This window comes from Nipponia nippon, unplaced genomic scaffold (genome assembly GCF_047370975.1).
Source record: "Nipponia nippon isolate SJK-2023a ecotype South Korea unplaced genomic scaffold, ASM4737097v1 scaffold_2, whole genome shotgun sequence".
NCBI classification, from domain to species: domain Eukaryota; kingdom Metazoa; phylum Chordata; class Aves; order Pelecaniformes; family Threskiornithidae; genus Nipponia; species Nipponia nippon.
Window position 1 is genome coordinate 41258534 of NW_028262336.1, and position 25824 is coordinate 41284357.

The 25824-nt window shown below is 36.3% G+C and overlaps 1 protein-coding gene across 8 annotated transcripts in view; it reads left to right on the forward strand.

Moving 5' to 3' along the window:
• DMD (dystrophin) overlaps positions 1–25824 on the forward strand; it is a 1304666-nt gene that overhangs the window by 1073145 nt on the left and 205697 nt on the right. The window lies entirely within an intron of this gene.

The following is a 25824-nucleotide window of genomic DNA, read 5'->3' on the forward strand; positions in this document are numbered from 1 at the left end:
GAAGAAAAATACTTAACTAAAAGGAATTGATGTGCAAAGCCATAAAATGGCAACTCTAAGCTTTTCCGGGACAGCATGTGTCTGAATAAAAACAGTGGTAATGCAGCAGAGAAAAAGCAGAGTAAGATTTTTAGTGTAAGCACCATAATTATCGGATTTTAAATTATTTAATACAGTTAACCTGCAGGGGTACACCTCTTCTGATTTGTTGGAGACAAAAGGAAATAATTTTTGGCAATTAGTAATCATTTTGAGTTTAAAGAGACAGAAAAAAAAAAAGGAAGGTTTTGCCATTTAATTATCTGATTTATTTAGCACTTAAAACAAAGAATCACTGACCCTCGGCATATTTTGAGGATATTCTTTACATAAGGACAAGCTATTTTGGTTTGTATGTCCTATATAGCATAAATAAATGAGTTTTCCTTCAACATCAGGGAGATATGCATTTTACCTTTGATCTCAAGAAATATTTTCCAAATACATTTTTTCTAATTTTGCCCTCAGTTGTGTGTTTCTGTTCCTTCCCTTTGGACTAGCAAGGCTGCTATTGCAAGGCTGTTATATCCATTCTGCCAGGAAGCTAATTCAGTTGAAGACATAGCAAAGAATATATGAAATTTAACTAAAGCATCCTAATTGCTCTACTTTACATTTTTTAATTTAATTTTTTTTTAATTTAAAATTGCTCTAGAGATTTCAAACGGGGATCTTGGAGTGGAGGGGCAATCAGGGTAAAAGGGGAGGCAAAGACCATCCCTTCTGATGGCACATAGACTGGTTCAAGTCGCTTATGAAATGACACTTACAAAAAAGAAAGATATGTGTGATTTTTAATCACCTTCTATATTTACAGTTCTTTAATCTGGAACTAGCATCTCTTCTAGTAAGTATTTGTTTAATTTTTTGTCTTTCTTAAAGGATTTAGTTTAGTAGTTCTGCTCCACCTCTTCTGCAGTCCTGGTTATGGAAAAAGCATGTTATAGCCTTGTTCATTTCCTACTGCTGTGGCATCTCCAGTGCTGGAAAAAGTTATCATCTGCTTTACAAAAAAAACCCCATATTTGATAAAACCTAAATACTGTCTGAACTGAAGTTAGAGAGTTGCAGAATTACAAGATAACAACTTTAATGTTCTTTTAGAGATACTACCAACATTAAAGTAGCAAGGATAGAACAGCCTGAAAAGATAGCATTGGCATTCTCTTTAGCTGACTTTTTTTTCATTATTTTTTATAAAGTACATGCAAAGGGAGATTCCACAATGGGAAACACTTTTATGTTTATCCTAAACAGCAACCAGACCCTGCTCTTTTGTCCACTGAGAATTCTTGTTTCTTAGCCATAAAAAATAGGTTCCTTCTTTTGAAATTTGTTTTCTATTCCAAGATCTGCTAGACCTTAGCTGTTTGCTAGTGTGGATTCTTCGGTATTAGATGTTCTTTTTGCTGAAGGCTATGGCCTTCCGACTCCTGATTTTCTGAGTTTCTATTCCATACAGTCTTAGCATACGGCTTTTCTGAAAGTACGTGTTCATGTCCTTGTTCTGAGTACAAGTTGGCTTGAGTTAGGTTTGAGATCAAAAGCTGACTCTCCTTTTTTGGAGAGTAAAAAGAAGACATTTCTAGCCTATATAAACTACCTGTTTCCCACAACTGATACAATTGTGTTGAGGTAAACCGAGAAGCATGGAAGGAAAGCATTTGTTTATTTGGTAGTGTACGTATATTTCCAGTGAGGACAACTCATGAGCTCCGAGTAAAAGGGACACAGACAATGCCTTATCAAACCAGACGCTGAGGGAGGGACGTCCTAATGGAGCTGCAGTTCCTAGAAGGACGGGGTTTGTGTTTGCATGCAGTTTGCTAGCAACCGAGGCAGGGCTCCATCGAAACCTTATCTTGAAACTGGCAAAAGTTCATTGAGCCTGAGACATTTCTAGAAGGGTATTTCTGGCAGCGTGAATTGGTGAATGCCAATGAGAAAGCCAGGCTATAGAAGAATTTGTGATCAGAAAACATACTTTTTGCTTTGCCAGGCAGGCTGTCTTCTCTTCCATTTGAATGTGACAAGTAAAACAGTCTCCATAAATCAAGTAACATTTCTTAATCAGATAAGTGTATATATATTGACGTTTTGATTCAGTGAGAATGATGGAATAGTTGCAGATTGATGCCAAGTAAAATAGATTTGAGCATTACATTAGTGCCACGCTCATGGATTCAAAGCTGGACAGGCTGCACAAGACTTGAGACTTCAAAGATATTCTAGAAACATTTAAAGAAATATCCCTTCTGCCATCCATTCCCAGACTGCTGGATGCTCAAGTCTGGAGTGCTAATATCATTGCTGATGTTAGATTTTAAAAGGATGTGGATACATGGCACCTTTTAACCTGGCCGTTTAGCGATTTTTTTTAATGTAAAGCCAGTGAATCTGTATCACTGTATACTGCTCTTGTTCATTTTGGGTTTTTTTCCCTCAGTCTTTGTTATGAGTGGTATCTAAGCTGCATTTCTGCTCTTTGTTGCCCTTGTGCTTTTTGTTGTTTCTTATGCAACAGCTGCAGTACAATACTCTTTTGCACAGAATAAGGATATAATTATTAATTAAGTTTATTATTCACTTTTTTCTATTTTATTTTAGTAGCAAAACCTTCCCTATAAAGTAGAATAAAAATGCTTCCCCCACCTGCTCTTTTCCTAGTTTCATGTGTTGAAAAAGGCTTAACAAATTTATCTTTATTTTTTGAAACATGAAATAAAGAAAAAAATTGTGCAGTTTGCATAGCTGATGACTTAATTCTTTCTACCTAGTTGTTCTCTAGTTGAATTTGTAACAAACACTTTTAAATGCAGTCAGTTGAAATATGAAATGTATGGGTTTAGATTTACTTTTTAGATGTACATTAAATATTTGGATTAAATGTGTTTCAAAGGTTTCTCATTACATGCTGCATCATCAGAAGAAAGCTCTTAACGTATACTCTTGTGATGTGAAGTTGCCTTGCTTCCCCTAAATATGCCAGCATGTGCGAGATATGCTTTGAAATTAATAATGTTGAAAAACAACTCAGCAGTTGTATTTGCCTTATTTCATTCCTGCTGAGATGATTATGCTTCTATTAACTGTGCAATTATATTGCACAGCTCACTTGAAGTATCTCAAACTGTACCTTTTTTGATTCTGACCGTTTTAGCACTTCACAGAAAACTTCAAACGTTGAACAACTGTGAATAGATCTTACCAAACAATTTATATTTCTGACTTTGAATTACTTTGGATAAGTTCTGTCTTAATTACTTGTAATAAGTGTCATGTTTAAATGTGGTATTTTTGCATGTGAAGAAATGCATGCAGACAAATATAACACTATAGGGTTTAAATATATGGAAATAGCCACATGACAATTTAAGATTTCTATGTATTTCTATATGAATCTCTATTTTGAACAAATATTCCAAGTTTATGCATGTTTAGGTTTGGATGTATAAAAAAATTGTATGCAGAAGTGAGAGTCTAAAAAAAGTTGATGTTTGAGAAATTCATGCACAGAAGTGAAGGTTGGAAGACCTTCTCTTTAGAGCTGCATTCAAAGCACAGATAATTTGTGGAAAATCAGCTTTGAAGCGTTGGTGCATCTTGGCATTGTAAAATAAGATTTGATTCATTTTCAAAGTACAAAGTTACTTGGATACTGGTTTTGGATTTGTGTTAATTTTACTTTAGGTGAATGTTCCAGAAGGAGGAATAGTGGTTTGGGGGATGGCACCCAATTTGTGTCATAGTAAAGTCTGTTTGTACCATATAAATGTTAAAATCTCCTAACAGAAATACCATTGCACTTTTGAGGGTCTTTTGGTGTGGGTTTTGGTTTTTTTTTCCCCCACCAGCTGGTGTCTGTTTGTTCATTTTCTTCAATACTGGACAAAAAAGTGAGTCCAAGCAAGAGGGAAAAAAAAAAGTATTTAAATCTGTGAGAGACAGAATCTGCAGAAATTAATACTTTAGGATAGATTTCAAAAATAGCATTGATATGAAACAAGATCTATAAAAAAGTGGTCAGAATGGCTTTTTAAAAGTCACTGTAAGAAGATTTTACTGCTCTATGACACAGGTGCCTGAATTTCCAGTTTCTGAACTTTTTATAGTGAGAAAGGATTTTGATGAAGGCATTTGTTTACTGCATATTATCTATTCTTGTGACCTTAGAGTTAATACCCAAACAGAATCACTTTATAAATAAACCATCCAAAGGCATATTTTTAACATGTGCTGTTAAAAATAATCTGTTTCAATTGGATTTAACCATCTGAAGCACACGTCCATCTTTTCTGAATTGCATGTACTTTTGCAAACGTGTTGTATTTCAACTTGCATTTTGAATGAATCTCTAAATGGTGTGTGGTAAACTATCAGGAGTTGTCAGAACTAAGTGGCTTTAAGTAAATGGTGCCATAGGAATAAGGCTATTATACGTAGCAGAGAATTTCTGGTTTGCAGTTCACATGTATTTTCAAAAATTCTTAGACTTTTCACACATGAACAGAGTAAACTCAGTAGCTTACGCAGAGTAAATCCTGTATTTCCTAGCTGCATCAGACTTACTGTGCATATACTTTGTGACTACACAGCACATGAGCAGAAGTTATTCAGAATTTCTGTCTGTGCTGCCCTTGATGAAAGCACTTAGACAAGCATCCTGCACTGCATACTATATATATGGTGCCATTGCACATTTAATCAAGACTACAGTGATTTATCCCTGCAAATTGTGGACAAGAAAAGTGGTATTCTCACATTTACAGGGGTGGATTTCACAGTGGCAACGGAGAACACGTTGAAGAAAAATGAGTATAAGCTGGACTGAACCAACATACCAACTGACTTTGAACCATGTTTCCTTGAGACCAGCAAAGTTTCTGGAAACTTCAAGCTTGAAATTTTCAGTTGAATCTTGTGGGAATAGAAAAGATCAGAGGCTTATTTAAAGAAAGAATACTTCAAATGGAAAGGTAGCTATAATACAATCAGGAGCAAAACATGCAGAAATTTCTGCCAGGAGTGACAACTTTGGTAACAACATGAAGCCAACTGCATAGATTTTATTTTTTGCAGACCCATAAAAAATGCACTCAGGCATTCTCTGTCTTCCCCTGTTGGCTGGGATTGATGGGCCTTTTGGTTGTCTGGGTTATTTTAAGGAGAGTATTGTGTGTGTGGTCAGGAAAACTTGTGGATTCTTGGCTTTACTGCAGCTTCAGGCTATAAAGGAACTGCTACCACTGGAAGGGTTCCTGGAGGCACTATGATGGTTTAGGAGCCCTGCTGAACCACCCCCAGGGTATATGCATTAGGATAGTAAAAGCCCTGGTGTGGGCTTTGAAGCACCTCAAGGAGGCTACCAAAGAGGGAGTCTCCATGTGAGAATGTGTGAGAGAGGTTGGACTTCTGAATGACATCTGTCTGGAAGTGCGTTGAAGCCATTTAAGGATATGTGGAAGTTGGGGAGTAAATCTAATCAAACTCAGCCCTATTCTGAGGCTAAGACTGCAGTGGGTTATGACAGTAGGCATTGTTTCCAGGTGCAGGAAGATTTTACTGCTCCATGACACAGGTGGCTAAAGGAATAAAGATTTAGGATTTGATATTCATATACATCATTTGTAGATAATGTTTTTGTATTGGTAAGGAAATCTTGGAGAAAAAAAATCTAAAAATTCATCTAAGAGGTGTCTAATGAAACTGAGATGAAAAAAGATGTGGAAGGCATAGCCCATCTGAGTAGTTGTCAGTGTTGAGTCTTGATATGGTAAAGTGAGGACAACTAATCTGTGACTAACATATCTGAATAATGATCAGGACCATGAATAATGGCAGAGTACTTTGACACATTGCAGGTGGAAGAGTCAAGTAAAATATATTATAAATACTGCTTTTTCAATGTCTGTCCTGTTTTTAAATTAGCCAAATTATGAACTAGCTAGATGAAGGAAAGCAAAGAAAATATTTTATGATGCTATAAGTGGGAGAGTTTATTGATAAATCGTATAGCAGTGTACTTACTTGCTTCCAATATGCAATTTTGAAGTTGCCAGAGTATAATTTATTACTGATGGTGAAAAGGAACTCCAATATAAGGAAACATTTTGCAAATCAGTTAAAAAAAACAACCTAATTTTAAACATTTGTTAAGAAAGTAAATTTTATGCTAAGGATTATGTCCAGGAGAGTTGACAGAGCTTTACGTGAAAATAATTAAAATATTTTAAAAAGCTTTATATTGTGGAAAAAATTAATGTAGGGACATACACAACCCCAATTAAGAAGGTGACTGAACAAGCTGAAACTCTGTCATGTAACAGAGGCACATATCACACTGGCCAGTTATAAAGTAGAAAGCTTTCTTCTCACAGCCGTACATGGCTTTCTTAAATTTCTTTCTGTACTGTATTTTAAAAATTGTACTTGCTAGAAGTTAATGTTCTTGTTACTATTTTTTCTATCCTGTCAGCAATGGTGTACAAAACTATATGGAGTTTTCTATTTTGTGTAAGTATATAAATATTCCAAATGGTCTTCAGGACAGATTGCTAAGGTTCAACATCAACAGTAAATGTTCTTTTGAACATTTTAATGAAGCTTAAATTAAATCTTGCATTTCCAATAAGGTGCCAAATACTGCAGGGAAGGAGAAGTCCAAAAGCAAATCCAAGATGAAAATTGTTGCTGAAGCTAGTACATACCAGTAATTAAAAAAGGCAGTTGGTTGCCTTTTTTTTTTTCTTTTTTTTTTTTTTTTTAAGCTTAAGAACCCACACATGCTGTGCAGAGTTCACAGTCTGTCGTGCTGTCTCTTTTGTCATCAGTACACTGGCAGTTTCTCGTCACTGTTCCATACAAGTTTTATACATGTACACATACATATGCATACAGTCACAGTGTTAACTCTTTGAGGCTGGAAGAGCTCTTTGGAAGAGCACAGAAAGCTACAGGGCCAAAGATCTATGAAGATGAACTGTCTTGTAAGCAATAATTTCTTTATATCATTAGTCATATGAAGCTAAGCTTGCCTTAGACAATGAAGTAAGCTAAGTGATCCATTGGCTGACCTCCATTAATTATCTGGAACCTCTACTACTCTGTGGTGTAATGATCTTTGAATTCGCACATCAGTTACTGGTTTTTTTCTTGCTTTAGATGCATTTAGTCTTTTTTATCTTGAGTGCAGTTCCTATTCTCCATAAATGACAAACCTCAAAGACTAATAATAAATGCAGTTTCTCGTAACTTCCTTCTCTCTTGAACTATCCTGAATAAAATATGTTGAATTCATTTTCTGTGTTCCTAATTCTTTTTTCAGTTCCATCCCCAAAGAGATACTAAGAGAAAGAAAAATTAATTTCTGCTGTGTTACTTAAGTAAATGTGTATGTAACTCCTAACAGTAGCAAGCAAACTAGTCTGAGTAAGAGTGTATAGAAAAATAGGATTAATATTGATAGGCTTTTAAAAGATCAAATCTTGGCAAGACAAACTTGGTTATCTGACAGTTACAGAATTGGTAATTAAAAAGAACACAGTAAGTATCCTATTTCTGAAGAGAGGAACATGTATTGCCGCTTGATTAAAACCGGCTTGCAGACTTTATACATCATTCAGTCTTTGCCGTTTTGTATAGTAAAGTCCAAAGAGAAATAGCTGTCCACTGAAGTTTGAAGGGTGAAGCAAGAAGATGGAAGGAAAATTGTTTACAGTGAAACAAGAGGTCAATAGGAGATAAGTGGCTATATCATGAAAAAATAAAAGTTAAATATTGGGAAAAAAACAGCAGCCAGGGTCTTACCAATCTGTAAATAAATCTTCTTTCTATTAAGGTGATGAGTGTTTGCTTATAACACAGAGTTATTCTGGTGGTTTTATGCTGTGATGTGGCATCACAAGTTTTATGCAATTTGCTTTTTGTTTTTCTCTCTGTCTCTTTCTCTCTTGTGTGGCTTTACTGGTGTTCTGAGCTGTGGAATATATTGTCCAGAGGAGTCCATTCAGATGTTTCAGTGTTGTATTTCATTTCTTTCTCTTTTGAATTTTAAACTATCTTTCTTCTTCTTCATTCCTGTAGATATAATTTTCTTCAGAATCCTTTTTCTTTTCCTCCCTTCCAATGTGCGTAGTACTCTTGCCTAAATCCTTAGTGTCTGTGACATTCATGACCCTGCTGTTTCCTTTGTCATTTACATCACATACATCAGCACAGGTGTCTGATAAGCTCTCAGGCACTATGGCTTAAAACAACTTTTCACTGTTGTACCTTATGTTTCTTTAAGTTTTTCATGTCAGTGTTCCTGTCTAATTGATTTGGAAAAATAAAAATTCGTAAGGCACACAGCAAATATTTTTCTAAAATCTTTATACTGTATCAATTTCAGCACCTTTTTGTTGAATAGAGTTGTTTACAAGGAGGTCAACCTGCCCTGCGAAAGAGGATTGTTTGTGGTGGTTAAGGCAGAGAAAAACAGCAGCCAGTAGTTCAGAGGATACGGTTTTGATGGGAGTAGATAATTCCATCTCACTTATTAGTAGGATGTAGGCCTGTATCTCCACCATATTTTTTAAGCAAAAAGGCAAAAGGCTTATGACTGGTGTAAATTTCATAGATGTAATATAGAACTGTAACAATTTAAACCAGCTTCATTATCTGCTCTAAGTGATTCTCTCAAACTGAGAAGCACACTAGTACCCAACTGCCCTCCATCCTGAGTTACTGGTGTTTCCTCTTTTAAAAAACAGTTTGATTTCAAAGTATATTATGATGCTTCTGTTGGAATACTTTTATTTTATTTTATATTCTTTACAGTGGACGTATGAAAGGATGGATTCATGTACATATGCAGACAATCTGTGTGCTTCTGTGTGCATGCATACATATTAGAGAGGAAGAAAAGAATGAAGTCAAGATCAGCTTGTCTGATGACCAGTGTCACAGATCAGTTTCCTCTTCTGCCATGTATTTTTTCCAAGTATCTTGCATGATGTCTGTTGGAAAGGTTAGCAAATTTCAGATGCCTAAAATCTTGCTGTCATCACTGGAACAAAGTCGGGTAGCTTGCCTTTCTATATGAAAGAGAAGTAGCTGGTTATAGGATGCATCTCAAGTAGATTAGATATACGATGTCTTAGAAGGGCCTCTTTCTCTTCAGCCTGGAGCATTGATGATTAACTTGGCTGTAAATGTCTAAAAGTTGGTGAAATAAATCTCTCCTTTGATGTCTTAAGCATCTGTTAAATAAGGCTAACAGCAGCTTGGACGAAATTATACAAAGGCAAACCCTTATGTTAGGGTGTTTACAGACTAGCCAGAGGGTCTCAGAAGTACATAGCCAAGGCAGGAAGATTAAAAAAAAAAAAAACAAAAAACCAAAAACAAACAAACAAACAAACAAAAAACCCAAACCAAAACAAAAAAAAACAAAAAAAAAAAACAAAAACAAAAACAAAAAATAATATTAAAAGATAATAGCATTTTGGCACAGGATTTTTTTTTATTTATTTATTTTGCTTTAAAACAAAAAACCCACAAAACCTAAATTTTAAATAGCAAAAGTAGCCAATGCATTGTATATAGCAGGGAGTGAGTCAGAGTCACTAGAGAGGGAATGGGCAGCAGCCTGCCATGTTGCAGGGATCAGAAATTTAAGAAAATTGCTTTCTTTAGTCTTCTCTGTTGCTTGTCTTCATATCCCACTTTCCTGTGTTACAAATGCCGCCTTTTTTTTTTCTGAGTCCACTCTAATATTCCCTCCATCTATTTATTTAAATTTAATTTTTTCCTAGTTTAATGATGAAGCTTGAGATGCTTAAGTAAAGGTGGCATCTTCAAAGTGTTCTGACCATGACTTTGAACAAAGTCATCTCAAGAAGTTTCTGTTCACTAGTGGCTGCAATTTACTGTTTTCACAGTAGGATAGAATGGGAGCAATTTCTTCCTGATCTCTAGTTATAGCTTACCATAAGAAAATAAACTCTTAATTTTTATGCAAGCTTGAGAAATGTGTCTAATAATCTTTCCACCCTATCCTGCACTATTCATTAGCAGCAACCTGCTGAAGTAGCAGTGTTTTAATTATTTTGTAAAAGCAAAAACAATTTTAATGGGTGCAAAAGCAAAGAAAGGTGCAACAGAAAGTATTGAAAAAGTAAAAGAGTGTGGAAAAAGTTATCAGAAAATTGACAGGAATAGCTAGAAAACAATAAGAACTTTTTCCTTTTCAGAATTCTAACTTCAAAATAGAGAGTTACTTAAGCTTGGTGGAAAAGAGCACATGGCGCTGGTACCAAGAACCAATGAACTCTGTCTGTCTCAGAACCTAGGCTTGAGAACTGGTTAAGGTAGAAATTATTTTCTGTCTTATTTATATTTCCTTAGCAAGTAACTGGAAAATCACTGATCCAATAAACTTAAGGACATCTTCACAGCAACTTAACAGAAAAGAACCACTCCTATCTGTGCTTGCATCTTTCTGAAAGGAATTTTTGTTTTTTAATGAGACAAAGATGGCCAAACTTCTCTTCACGATCAGTTGCCTGAAGGCATACTGTTGAAATGGAAATGTTACTTGTCTGATGTAACATCTTCAGGGATGTTCACTGTCTGTTTTTACAAATTCCAGAAAATTTTATTAATAACTAGTGGATGCTGTCAGCCCAACATGATTGGCCATTGCTGGTCTCAATCATAAAATACTTCAAGTTCAAATCTCTTTTATGGGGAGACGTAACTTCAGTGACAACTTGCATATAATCAGTCAATTTAACATTTTCAGACACAGGTGAAAGAATTCTTACTTGTGAAGAAAATCAATCTGTCTCTTCCTGTTTATTGGGTTTGTATAAGATGAAAAGTTGTAAAAATTGAACAGTTCTAAAGCATTCTTTGATTAAGCATAATCTTTGATTAGATAACAGAGTTTCTTTGTCCCAGATTATTATGAAAGGAAATCTGAACAATGTTGCCTCTCCAAGTCAGTCATTCATAAAATATTCCTGTCTCATTCTGGGTGGGATCTTTGAGTGTAACTTCAAGTGAAACCTGAGGAAAAATAGTTTCCAGATCTGAAGTCCCACAAATGACTCAGTTAAAAAGAACTAAATATTACATAGCGTTCTAGTAATCTTCCTGTTTTGGTTTGGGTTTTTGCTATGTCATAACAGTCAGTAATAACTTTAGACAACTTCACTTAAATGTCAGCTTGTAAAAAAAGTAGTAGTAATTTTAATTTTTTTTTTTTTTAAGAGAAAGCTGCATGAACCTAGGTTTTCTACATAGCATATGACTGAGTCATTGACTTGCTAGCTGTCAGGATACTCTTTCTGCTTTTTAAGGAGAGAGCAGAAAAAGAACACCTTGAGATTATTCCAATTCAAAGTGAATTCCAAAAATATAGCTTTGTCATGAAACAAAATTTCTCTTTTCTTGCCACTAGTTGCCAGAAATGGTTCTAGTACTGTAACTGAAGTATTCTGATTACTATATATATTTCCACGTGACTTATAGAGAATGCAGTCACATAAAAATGTTGATGTTAATTTTAAATCCCTGAAAAAATGGTATTTAGACTACCTATACTCTTTAAATAAAGACAAAATAAAGATAAAATAAAGATAAAAATTATATCCAGGGCAGTGGTTAATTTTCCATCCCTGAATTTGGGGTGGTCTTGTCTTTGGGTCTTAGGGATTGGCGGTAAATCAGTGCAAGCTGGGATTCAGATCTCGCATCCCATCTGCGTGCAGGTTGGTGTTGTGCTGAACAGACCGTGTGTGTTTGATTCTTGGAATTAACTGTGACAGCAAGATCATTTTGGCAGATGGCTGCTGTGGCATGTGTATAGGTATATTTGAAGGATGATGGTGATATTCTATTTCCTGTTGATCATACCTTTGTTTATGGAAGAGACTCCCTCTCATAGATGCTATTTTGATTTTTTTAATCAAATATGCAAATATATAAATTGTAAAGTCATCTGTTGTTTTTTTTTCTTTTTTCATTTCCTTTAATCTAGCATAAATTCTGCATGCCAAGCATGCCCTTTGGCAAGTAAATGAATGTAAAAAGAGGAAATGTAAAAGGTTTGCCTTTATTTCCGTTTTCATCAGCCTCTAAAATTTCTTGCTACAGACTACTTTATTTCATTTTGTTTCCTATAAGGCTGTATCCTCTTGAGACATTGTTTAAGCGGCAGCTCATGTCTGTCCTCACTTGTGCATGCCCTTGGCAAACAGGTGCAGTGGCTGAGAAACAGGCATCACAACTTTAAATGTCATTGTTTGGCTTTTAGGCTTTCAGCAAGATTGCAAAAGGGAACACGGAGCTCCACTGGGAAACTGAGCATTGGTATTTCATTTAGTGGTATAGTTAGATTATGAAGCTCTGTATGTACAAGGGTATTTATTTCAGAAAACTCGGTGGTGTGGAAAGACACTTCTAAATTTTCTCTATTAGCAAGTCAAATGTATAGAAGCTGTTTGAAGAATACAGACAAATTCTCAGATTTAAATTTTAGATCAACTTTTTCTTTTTGCTTTAAAAAAATGTACTTTGGTAAAGGAGGTGAGAGAAATAAGAAAGCTACCTTTTCCAGAAAGTTTTAGATATTTTGCATCTATTAGCTAGCTTGTTCTCTTTTATTGAGTTGGTCAGTCATCAAGTTTTCTCACATTAAGAGAGGAAAGTAAGCTTTTCACTATACATCCAAAGTTTTTTTACACTAGTGTTAATCAGGAGAATTTCAGTTTAACTGAGTAGGCATTTGAGGTGAAAGCAGTGTATGTGAAAGGAAGTTTTAATCTTGATGAGACCTGGCACTGAATGAGTGCACGATGCAGTTGCACTATTATCCCTTGCTCAGCGAGTATTTATTGAATAGTGACATTACTCTGACAGAGTTATGAATAGATCTATGTCAAGAGAATTATTTTTACCCAAAATTGATTAGATGTCAAATGTATGTAGAGAGAAGATAATAGGGGTAAGTGGCATTACACTGAATGCCATAACAGTGACTATTTCTACGAGTACCTTGAGGGATATTAAACGTACTGTGTTTCAGTCATAGTTTGCCTAATTTCATCTTTTAAAACTCTGGGAGTTCTTATGATCATTCCACTGGGTTAAGACAATGTCCTAAAACTTCAAGAGCTACTTCTGGGATATAGGTAATATTTTTATGTAGTCTCTCTCTCTGCCTCTTCCCTCACCTCTAGCTTGGAATTCCTAGTATCAGGACTTCATATGCAGATGGTAGCATATAATCATTATGGGATCTTTTTTTGTATCCCTTCTAATAAGATAGGGGCTTTTTTTAAAGATAGAAAACATACCATGTGTGTCTTACTTTTCTTTTGTGCTTAGCCTTCTGGGATTAAAAGCCATACACAGATCTTTTTAATTCTCTGATGAAAGCAATAGTGATACTTCAAAGAGGATTACAGGAAAAAAGAGATATTATTTCCAGAGGGAACGTGCGAGTTATGGTTTTGTTTCTGTGAGTAAACTGTACTACTTGGCGCAAAGGTGGAAGCTTTCCCTCCGTGAGCACTCTCATATTACACAATAACCCAGATTCATGCCGTTATCTTTATCTCCTCTTCTTCTTCTTCATTTCTTATAAGTAACCCCTCATTCACTTTTTTTATCTACACAAGTTTTCGGAATCAGTGAGTGTTAAAATTTACAGAGTTTTCTACAAATCAGAACATGATATATTGCACTTAACTTAATAAAAAAAGTTAATTGTCGTGGATGTTGTAGAAAACATATTCAGTAATAAGATGATTTCAACACGTGTTGTCAAAAATGTCTTTGTACCATGAAGTCATGAGCATTTTTACATGCCAGTTGTTGCAGAAAGGGTGCAAAAAGGCCAGAAGCTCTGCTGAGGACTGCACAGTGATGGTGTTGGTGTGCAAGAGGGCAGGGCAACAACACCAGCTGAAGCAACTGTCCTCAGCACATCAGAGGTTTTGACTCAGAAAGAAGTCCTGAGGGAAGTGCCACCAACCAAGTCTCTAGACGTTTTGGGGTGCCTGGTGTGTCTCCTGGGGCTGGAGACAGCAATGCCCCTACCTGTGGGAGATATGCTGTGGTTGTAGGGGTTTGCAGCAGGAATTGAACAGACTGCGTACTATCTAGGGAAGACAAACAGCAGGTCAACAGGGTCTTCATAGAGGGATGTGAAGGGCAATGAGAGATGCTTCGGTAAGTGCACTGGCAGCAAAAGGAATGCTAAGGAAAATGCGGGCCCACTGCTTCATCGGGTGGGAGACCTGACAACCAAGGGCACGCAAATGTCTGAGATACTCAATGACTTTCTTATCAGTTTTCGCTGGCAAGGTCTGCCTTTTGGACTCTTTAAGGTCCCCAGGCCTACTAACAGAGTCTGTGAGAGTAAAACATTACCCACTATAGAAGAGGATCAAGTTAGGGAGCATTAACCCATGCAGCAGTACAGGCTGAGGCCAACTGGCTAGAAAACAACTTTGCAGAAAATTATATGAAGGTCCTCGTCAACAATCAGTTGAAGACAAGTCAGCAGTGTGCCCCTGTAAGGAAGAAGAGGGGGGAAAAAAAAAAAAGGCCAGCTGCATCCTGGGCCCTGTTAGCAGGAATGTAGCTAGCAGGTCCAGAGAAGTGATTCTTCCTCTCTATTCAACTTCTGAGTTGTGTGCAGCTGGAATGCTGTGTCCAGTTTTGGGCTCCCCAATACAAGACAGACATGTACATACCAAAGGCCGTCCGGTGCAGGGCCACCAAGATGGTTGGGGGCTGGAGCACTTGACACACGAGGAGAAGCTGTTAGAGCTGGACTTGCTCGGCCTGAGGAGACCTTACTTATCTCTGCAATTGCCTGATGGGAGACTAAAGAGAGAGCAGAGCCAGACTGTTCTTAGAGGTGGACAGTCACAGGATGGCAATAGGGGCAAGCTGGAACATGAGAATTTCTGATGATATAAGGAATTATTTCTTTTTTTTCTGTGAGAGTGGTCGAACACTGGAAAAGGGGTCTGTTGTGGAATCTCCGTTCTTGGAGATATTCAGCACTGAACTGGGCAAGGCCCTGAACATCTCACTCTCGCTGGATATGCTTTGAGCAGGAGATTGGATCAGAGGGCCTCTGGAGGTCCCTTCCTTACCAAGTGATCCTGTGATTCTAAGAATCAGCTAATATTGTGTTTTGTACCAGGCATGACTGGACAGAGGTATTTCTAGACTTGTTTGGTATTGTAGATTTTCACTTAGCAGTTTTTTAATTGGACAGTTGAATCAAGAATCTATGTGTTCTCACGTTCTTCTAATCTTTATTGAACCCAACGTGGATATGATGTGTATTAAAGTACTTTTTGTTGCATCAGAGTAGAAAGGTGCATTTTTCATTATAACTCCAGACACTGTGTGATGAGATTCTTAATGGATGAGTTTTTTTCTTATGGGTTTGGTCAGCATATCACTGTACTTTTAGGGCTCTAATAATCCCAGGATAACAGCAATACTCAATTTTGATCATCTGTTTTCCATAATCACTTAATGAATATTTTTACTTTTAAACAAAGATACCTATCACACAGTGCTTTCACAAACTGTTAAACCTACTCAGCCTTTGATATTTGATCATGGTAACAAGCTTAAATATTTTACAATTACACTTTACTCTGTGCTGAAAATCCCATTTCTTTGTGACTTTGCTGCTTTTTTGTTTTCCATTTGGAGAGTAGATTAATTCTACTTTTGAAATGGAGAAAAATCCAGAGTATCTAACTTTTTAAAAAGAAGCTTTTAGTCAGAACATCCAAGGAGGATTTTATCCAAGCCAGGAGTTTGAACAAATCATCAAGGCTATAAGACTTGAAAATATATAAATAAAATCACAGGTTACAGAGCCCTTCTGAGCACTTTCTAAGTGGCTGATGATGTTCAGAATATCTGAATGCTGTCCATGTCAAAAACCATATGTGCCTGGTTTTCACGCTGTGCCATACAATCTACAATTTTTTTCTTCTCTTTTTGGTTCCATCTTTGGGAAGAAAAAAAAACAAACCAAACAAAAAACAAACCAAACAAAAAACAAACAAACAAACAAAAAAACCAACCCAAAAACCCCAGCACCTTCATAAATATGAGAGAGATGCTATTAATCTTCTGGCTTTACTACTACAAAAAATTTCAAAAAGTATCTTGCCGAAACATTAACAGCACAATAATATGCATCAGGCTGATTCCACAGAGAGAGGAGGATAAACCAAAATACAATTGGAGAATCTTCATAAGGAAAGGGTAACAATTCCATTAAATCAGCCTTTGCAGATAGCAGCCAGTAAGGTTCACAGAAATCATTGAAGGAGACATTTTGTGGAAAAGAGTAGAAACAAATGAAGGAAGCTATGAAGTTGCTTTTTACAGAGTAGGAATAGTGGGTGTTAATCCTTAGGGAATGCAAAGAAAACTAGGTATAGAAAGAGTGAGGACATTTCTATTCAGTCCAAAGTAATCTTTTGGTAAAAATGATGCTCTGTCTTTCTCTGAGCTTGATACAGATAGATGTGAGAACTAATAGGTGTGTATAAACAAAGTGTATTTTTTTCAGAATGAAATTGAATGTGGGGTTGTATTTTTTTTTTTTTTTTAACGTGCGTTGGCTGTGCTCTGATTGAATCCGAAGAGAATCTGGGAGGGCCAGTTTCAGACGGCAGCAGTCCTGTTTTAACTCAGCTTACACTGCTTCTCCTAGCCACTATCGGCAGGATTTATACAAAAGCAGCTACTGTCAGTATCTTTGACTATGTTATATGAATTCTGTTCAGAAACCTTTGGTATATACAGCTGCTGCAAAAGCTGCTGTGGGAGTGAAACAAGTATGGCAAGCCAGGTTTCCATAATAATTGCTTTTCACATTTTAAATGTTTTTCATTGAAAGTATTATTTCTCCTTTTTAGTAGTAGTTAGCGTTTATTTTTAATAATAAACTGATAGCCAGTTCCTTTTTGTTGCAATCTAGTATGTTGGTTTTGACAGTGTCTCTTCCAAGATTGCCTGTGGTACCATGCAGTGCTCCTCAGCACCTGACTTTTTCAACTTCAGGTGGTATTACTAATGTGGCTGGACTGTGTGTTTGAGCAAAGTCTTTAGTTTTCTGTGATATTTGAGTCCTGTTTCTGAGCGTATTCATAGATTTTATTAGCATGTAGTACATTGGGATATTTTATGAACTGGTTTATGAAAAAGTATCTATCAGCCCCATGTTTGTGTCACGTTTAGTGTATTGTCAAGACTAATGAGAGCAACATATTAAAAATCTTCTGCAATAAGAGCAACTTTGATGCAATTAGTATTGAAGTCAAGTACTTGCAGTGTCCTATGTCAGCAATTTATAAAGTGTTTGATAAGTAATCTTGACTGAAGTGCTATAAAAGCAATTCCATGGTATAAACTTGGGCCTGGATGGCATACTTTGAAGTGACAGTAGGAGAAGGTGGCATATTTGATCTCTACAGGAACTTAAGTAGGAGCATATAACTTTCTTACAGTATTTAAGATCTGCCTAATATATTGACTTACTGACAAGAGTGTAGTCTGTCTTCTGAGAACATATCTAAACCTTGAGTTCTTTTTTAAATTTAAAGAAAAAGTGTCTGATTGTAGGAAGGAGGGTTTGGGTTTTTTTTCATTCCATATATATTTGCTATATGACTTCTATTACTGTATGCTCATCAGACCCACCTCAGTTCCTCCTTTAGTACTAAGTACACTTTAATTTTAAAAGTGTGCATTTCACTTTTCTTTGCTTTTTGACTTTGGGGTTTGTTTTTGAGACAGAAAACTGGATATATTAGTGTATCAGGTACTTTTACCGTTATTTCCATAATGGTATCTGCATTGATCTCTCTGGCTGTGATCTTTCTTTTGTTAGTGTTAGAAGTGTTTATTTTGGGCAAAATTAAGGTAGGCTTTCATTTTTCCTCCAACAAAATATAAACAAGCCTTGAAAAGGCATAAATAATGGTTCCAAGTGGCTGTCTCAATGTGCAGATCTCAGAGCTGATTGTTCCTATCTAGATCTAGATGAAAACACTTACATGATTTCACCAATATGGCCTCTAAATTAAAATTGTTTAATTTTTATTAGGGTAATTAAATTATTTCTCTTTTACCAGAATTGAAGGGAACATAGAAGGAACAAGTGTATTTTTTTTAATTAGTGAATTTGAGAAAGTCAATGATTTGAATTAATTGATTTTTTTTTAATGACAAACTGAAAAATATGAACAGAAGTTGATTTTTTCCCAAAAAAAGCATTTCTCTTAAAAAAAAAAAAAAGGTTAAGATTAAAAAACGAGTTTATCTGTATGTCAGAATTTGCTGGTGGTGTCATTGAAATGATAAATATCATTGAAAAAATAACCTGAAATTGTCTTTATGGTGGGAGTGCTTGCATCTTGCTAGGAAATCCAAGAAAATACCAAATAAATACTTTCAGGATGTAAATTTTATTCAGAGACCCCTCGATACAGGCATCCTGTTCAACTTTGCTTTTGATTTTTGGATGCAGCAAAATATGACTAGACTTTGCCACGGAGACACCAATCAAGATGATAGTTAAAGCTACTATTTTGAAGGTTGTTAAAAATGTCTTCCTTTTTCAGATTCTGAACTTCTGCAGTTATTTCCTTATTTCAAGGCAGTCAACATGCATTCTTACATCATCTGAAGTAACTCATAGCAGAACATACTTCTGGGTGTGTCGCTGCCTCCGTGGTTCAGGTTGTTCTGGAAGAACTGGAAGTGATGGTAATTCTTTGAGCTGAAAACTGATGAGGATGAAACTTTTCCTCTTATGTCAAATTCCTCACAAATGCAGTTCTCCAATACAGTAGCATACTGAATGGTTAAACAACTCCGTGTGCGGGTTAACAGTAACAAGTTAATAGACCAGAAGTAATGCCATGCATTTTAATTTGGCTGTTGGGTTTGGGGTATTTACAGAAGCACAGTACTGGTTTAAAAGTGGAAGTCCTGGTGTTGTGAGTAGTGTTGGTGTGAGCAGGCAGCTGAGGATTTTGGGTTGGAGGGTCAGAAGGAAAAGCCCGCTGATGGAGGCTGTAGCACCATGTTTCCCTCAAGACCTTGCAGTGGGCTGACAGCTTTCATCACCATATCAGCCCTTTTGGCAACAGCTGTTCAGGGCTACCTGAGCCTCTGTGGCTCTGTCCCTTGTTGCATTTAAAGGGGGGGCCATTCACACGGGGAGGTGCCATAATCCCACAGATGGTAGCTTTGGCCTGTTGGCTTCTCACCAGGTATCTGAACATGTGGTACCCCTCATACTGAGCAGGGTTGCGGTTATAACATCATCAGGAGGATAAAACTAACTTGTCTCATGGCAGTCTAAACCCAGCTCGTGTTCATTGTTAATGGGTAAACTGACCAACACTTGGTGAATTCTGTTTTGTGGTGACAGGAAAAGCCAACATCAAAGGGTTGAAGTAACTTTGCTAATAGTTGACTGCCGCAGGGTGGTTTCCTCTGTGGTAAGTTTTCTGATATCTCTTGCTTAAAACCTACAAAGACCGAAGATCCTGAGGCCACACTAGCATGGCCTGTATTCCCACTGAAAATCTAGATTAAGTGTACTTTTGCCCTTTATGCTACCCAAGTTTCTGTCCTCCCAGGGCTTGCCTCAGGACACCTCAGGTAGGAAGGATTTGACACAAGTACGTGCAGAAGCATTGGAGCTTTTTCAGCATTCCCTCTTGCATAATGTTAACTGCAGTGGATCTTGCACTTTAGTAGAGAGCAACACCTGAAATAGTATAAATTCCTTATTGAAATCTCATTGTCTTTGAAACAATGCTAACTTCTAAAAAAAGCCCTAAAACCATTGCAGTTATTGTTCTGCTTGAACCAGTTTTAATAATGTGTAATGTATGAGGCCTCTAGTTTCTGCTTTATGTTCTGCATTGTTCCCTTTAGAGTTTTAATAAGATTTTTCTGTTGTTTTGATGAATGGAACATCATATTATGAAACTGATATACCAGTTTTTTCCCCAGGCGTCAAAGATGTTCTCAACAAAAATGTGAAATGTCAGAATTTATTTTAAAAAGAAAAAAAAGATCGCAAAAATGATTTGTGACAGAAGGAATTAGGATAATGTATAGAACCAAAATAGTTTAATTTAATTATAAAATGCTCTTAATTTTTATTTTAAAAGGGTTTGGAAGAGGATTGCATATGTTTGTGCATTTGAGAAAGAGTGAAAGTATATATGAGTTCCATAGGTGGTAAAATATGAGATGTCTTACTGTTACGTTTTGGTGCATTGAAACCTTAGATCCTTTTCTGTGAAACAAATATACAATCTTGTATGTACAAATAATTTTTCTTCTAGTAATGGTCATTTATAATTAACAAATCTCAGGTATATTTCACTATGGGTTGGTGTAGGGAAAAAAACTTTGGCCTTTCTTCTTTTGTAAGATTTTTTTTTCTCTGGGATTTGAGACAGTTGTGCAGTTAACCCTTTCTGGCTTCTTGTTGTAAGAGATAATAAGTATTAATTTGAAGTACTGGGATGTCAGTGGAACTAGTGGAGGTTGATGCTCTCCAAATTATCCAGCAGGATTTTCAGACCTTGCCTGAGTAACTGAGTGGAAGTAAATGTTCCTGCAGAGGATGATGTTGCCTTTGTGCTGCTACTGTTTCACCTCTGGCAAATGGGGAGGGGGCAAAATTAGACAGGCTGAAAGTAGCAGTATAATTATTTTGATGCAGAAAGATTGCCGAAAGATTGACAGGGTGAATGTGCTGACAGAATGTGGAGGTGTAATGGGACTAGACATTCACTGAAGTACGGCGGTGAGGACCTGCACATTTGTTGGGAGCAGACTACCTTCTAAAATCTAGAAAACTATGCTAGTTTGTAATGGGCCTAATGGTTTTACTTTCAGAAAATTGTGTGTGTGACTACATGCACATTTATGCTATTTCCCTCCTACTCACCTAACCCTCAAATACAGAGTTTTCAAAGGCAGATATCTAAGCCCATTCTTACGTATCTCAGTGGAGATGATAGCCAATTTTCTGACATATAGAAGAGTCACAACTCCCTCTTTAATACATATGCTTTGCTCGCTTTGTTTCATTTGCTTACCTGAAAGGTAGTACAGGCTATGGTAGTAAAATAAATATCATATAGTTACATCATACAGTTGAAGTTCTTCATTGCTGTGGCTACTAGGAATTTTTCTGCCTTAGAGTTACCTCAAACTACTATGATGTTTCTTTCTAATTAGGGTTTCCATCCTAGGTATAATGACAAGACAAATAGACAAACAGTAAAAATAACAATTTCCATTAAAGTTACTATTACCAGAATAGCTTCTGCTTCTCTAATCTAATACTAAGGATTTGACTGGATCAAATCCTAAGTGAAACTATCTCTATAAATGTAGAAAGCTTTGTATGTTTAAAGATTGGTTTCTGTATTTTATCTATTTATTTGTACTTTCATTACATGTAAATGAAAGTAGTCACTCAGGGTTTTTCTCAGTCTTCAAGAAACACACCAAGAAATCCATAAACTCCTCCAAAACACATGGAATTATGTAATAATTTATACTTAATTATAATTGAATATGAATTAATTGCTAGAGGTCTCGTAAAAATTTGATTATTTCCCGGTGAACAAGGGAGAAATATAAGGCCTTGTGCTATGTCTGAAAAGCCAGCCCTGCAAATGAGGATCTGCACAATAAACACTTGAGCATATGTTCAAATGATTGGGTTGGTGCTCTGAAGAGTTACTACTCCATAGCTGAGGCAGCTCACTGTTAATGAAATGAAGAAGCCCACACCATGTTTTCAGTTACTGTCTGTCAGCAAGGCATCATCCTTAGATGTACCATGTAATCTCTTGCAATCTGAAAATAACCTAAATTGAAGGTTGTTTGGCCTGTTTATAAAGAAACTTTTCTGAAGACAGGGCCCAGTTTGTGAAACAAAGATTTTGTGTCTTCTTTTAGATAAAAGAAGTTTTCAAATGTGAAATTTGGTCCCTTCCTAGAAAACCATAACAGTGATGCAGCTTGCACAGATTGTTTTCTGCAGAGCAAAGTTATACTTTTAGCTTCCACTCATCAACATTTGATTCTCTGCTAGACTAACTCTTATCCTTTGTTATCTTGAAAGATGTGTTGGGACCCTAGAAATGCCTTAATGATATTCATACGCTTATCTTCCCAATAGAAAAGACCTTTTTATCTTTCTTTTTAATCAAGTAATTAGCATGAAACTCAGAGATGTAATCATACCAGACTGGAATTGGGGTCATGCCATAAGCTAGCTGAATACGAGGCTTCATGGCATGATGATGTATAGCCGTTTCACAACAATGCTTTTAACTCAATAAGTCTGCCCTTTAATTACATGTTAAATCTCATTTGAGAAGTTTTTATCATTATGGAAATTGCTCAGTAAATGCTCTCATTCTAAGATCCAATAAAAGTTCTGCTTATGGACTGGGAGAACACATTATTTAAAAGCTTGATGGCGGGACCAAGAGCTTCTTTTCCACTTTGTTCATTGCGACAGAGCTTGGTTGTGTTAGCTAAAGTGGTCTATATGATAAGAAAACATTATACTCATCACTGTTAGACTGTTTGGAAACAAAATAGGTCCCAAAATCTTATCTCAATTATTTGTATTTTGATCTGGGAGGAAAAAAAAAAAAGGAGGAAAAAAAAAAAAAAGAAACAAATGCAAAACCCAACAACCGGTTCTTAGAAGAACTATGACATTTAAAGAGGACACTGCAGTTGGACCAGTAGTGTCTTGCAAAGCAGGAAAAATACTTCATTATTTAGTTCCATCATTAATCTAAATCACAGTATTTTCAATCTGGAACAAGTGATTTCTTTTTTTTTTTTTTTTTTTTCAATACATTTCTTTATGTTCAAATACTTTGAAGATAATGACTAGCTCACAAGGACAGACTGTCCTAAAGAGTAGTGCAAACTGGCCTTCTATTGCCAGAAACAAAAGAAATAGATCAAGAGCATCTTGCACTCAGTCTACCACTCATGTGCTTAAAATGCATTGGACTTGCTGTTCTGTACCCATTAATTCAACATCCGCAGAACTATATCACCCACAAAACCATTCCTCTGTCTAGCAGACAGAAGAATAAGCTGTGATCCTGCAAGTGGTGCCATGTACATGGGTCTTTGTGCCTCCAAAGGCTGCTGGAGTCTGCAGGGGCATAAAAAAAAAAAAGTCTCAAACTCTCTGAACCGTCACAGAGTTTAGTGCTTTAGGAAGAATCAGAGATTTGCTGGAGATGAGATGTAATTAAATAAAAGCAAGTAGGATGTTTAATTTGAAATCCAGTCCCTAAGCCGTGCTGGACAGAATCGCGAAATACAGACAGTGACTCCAGTTCCTGTATCTGTAGAAGCCATAAGGACGTTACAAAAAAAACTTTGAAAGGGAAACCTTTTTTGGTTATACAAGCTGAACTCCCCTGTTGGTAGAAATTCACAGACTATGCCAAGCCCTAAGAGCTACTCTCTCCCCTTCAAGTCCATAGAGCAGAAACCTATTCTTTATAGATGTGCTTTGCACAGTAGTATTGTTAGAACAAAAAAAATACTGGTTTGAAAAAAGTTTGTAAGTTCTGCCTTGTCCAGGCACCTGAAATGCTGTTTAAATAATGAGAATGCAAACTAAAAGCAGAAAGAAACCCACATTACTGAGGAATTTTTAGATCACCACAAAAGAATATAAAAATAAGTTTTTTACTCACAGAAGGTTGTATTTTAAAGAGAGGAAGGAAAAGAGGGGAAGGGGAGGGAAAAGAGGGGAAAAGAAGGGAGTAAAGGAGAAGAAACAGGCAGGAAAGGAAAAGGAAGAAAGAATAAGAAAAAAGAGGCAGAAAAAGGAAAAAAGAAAAATAGAGAAAGGAAAAAAGAGGGAAAGGTGGGAAAGGAAAGGAAGAAAGAAGAAGGGAAAAGAAAGGGAAAAGAAAGAGGAAGGGAAAAAAGAATGAAAGAGGAAGCAAAAGAGGGGAAGTAAAGAAAAGAGAAAGGTAAGGAAAAGAGCAAAGGAGGAAAAGAAAGGAAGCAAGGAAGGAAAGAAAGGAAAAGAAAAGCTAAAGGGGAACAAAGAAAAGAAAGGCAGGAAAAGAGGAAAAAAAGGAAAATGGGAAAAAGGAGGATTACATTATTCATACTGTCTGTCCAGTATAAGAGGTTTAAGTAAACATGCTACTAATTTAAGCTATTTTAAATGTTTAGCTTTTTTTTTTTTTTTTCAGAAATTATTTAGGGGAAATTTAATAAGCTCTGTTAATATAAATACAAAGGGGACGATTGGTTCAGCTAACTACACAGACAGAGAGGGATTATAGAGGTGTAAGGATCTTTCGGTTTTTTTGAGTAATTTTATGATAGCTTTTCTAGCTATTTCAGTATTAGTATTACAGAAATAGTACCTGTAACATGTAGTACTTCTGGGCTGTGTACACACAGGTATTACTTGCTGATGCTTTGAATACAGGTATGTAATTATGCAGACTGACTTTATTTTTTAAATTACTGTCAATAAAGATCTTTTTTTTTTTTTCCTCAGATGGTGCTGTCTTTAATTTTATGAGCCCTCATACCTCAATTAAGGCCCTTTATTTCATTATCAACTTTGTACAGTACCTAGAAAGTGTAAAGTGCTTCATTGGAAATGAAAAGCACAATTCCAAGGACGGAACTGAGTTGTAAAGGAGGATATAAGTGTTTTAATTTGTTTAAATTGTTACATAATTAATTTTGTTTCTACCTTGTATAAAAGATAAATGTCTTGTCAGCTGTGCTGCATTAATTTCTGTGTCTTAGTCTGACTCATGCATAGTCCAACTAGTGTAACTAATTCCTTCTTTCTAGGACTTCATTTTACTTCCAGCCTACCAATCCCTCACTGATGTATTGCCAAAATAATGGCAGATTTTGCCATATGGCATGTCCTTTATATGTCATGCATGTGGGATATGAAGGATATTGACACTCATTAATTATTTCTGATAAACTATCTCAAGCCGTATTGAATTCTTGTAAGACTGTCTCTGCTATGTGGAGGCTGACGGGACTTCCAGTACATTAGGTTTCACAACAATGGCTCTGCTGTATTTTACAGGGCTCTGTAAAATAAAACACATGGAGCCACAGGTGAATTTCTTTTACCTACCAAGAGGATTAGGGCAGTGAGGATGTATGCTCCTATGGAGAATGCTAGCAGTAGTTCCAAGGGGGAGAACTGAGTTGGGCAAGTAAGAAATATATCCATTCCCTAGCTTCATCGCAGTATTGGGTGTGCTGTCTTACAGCCTTAGTGTACTCCTCCCCTGAAACTGTGCATAGAGGTTTCAAGGGCTCAGGACAAAAGCCAAACAGCCAGAGCAAATTTCCTCGCCCTGTTTTGCCCAAAAAGATTGTTCCCCTTAAGACAAGTTTATTTCATCTCTTTTTCATTCGTAGTTCTGTGACTTAGTTCTAGACTTATTCTATATAGTACAATAATGTAAATTCACATGTTTAAATGTGTAGAAACCTGTAATATCTATTCAGCAAGGTTTCTGTGAACAAATATTATGGTAGCTTTTATCATCTAACTATATAGCTCATCTTAATAAAGGAGGATTTCACTCTGAAACTCTTAGGCAAATCTGCCCTTGATGGGGTGGCAATTCTTTCTAAGCGGTTCAGCTCACTCTAAGCAGTAACTTGTGATCA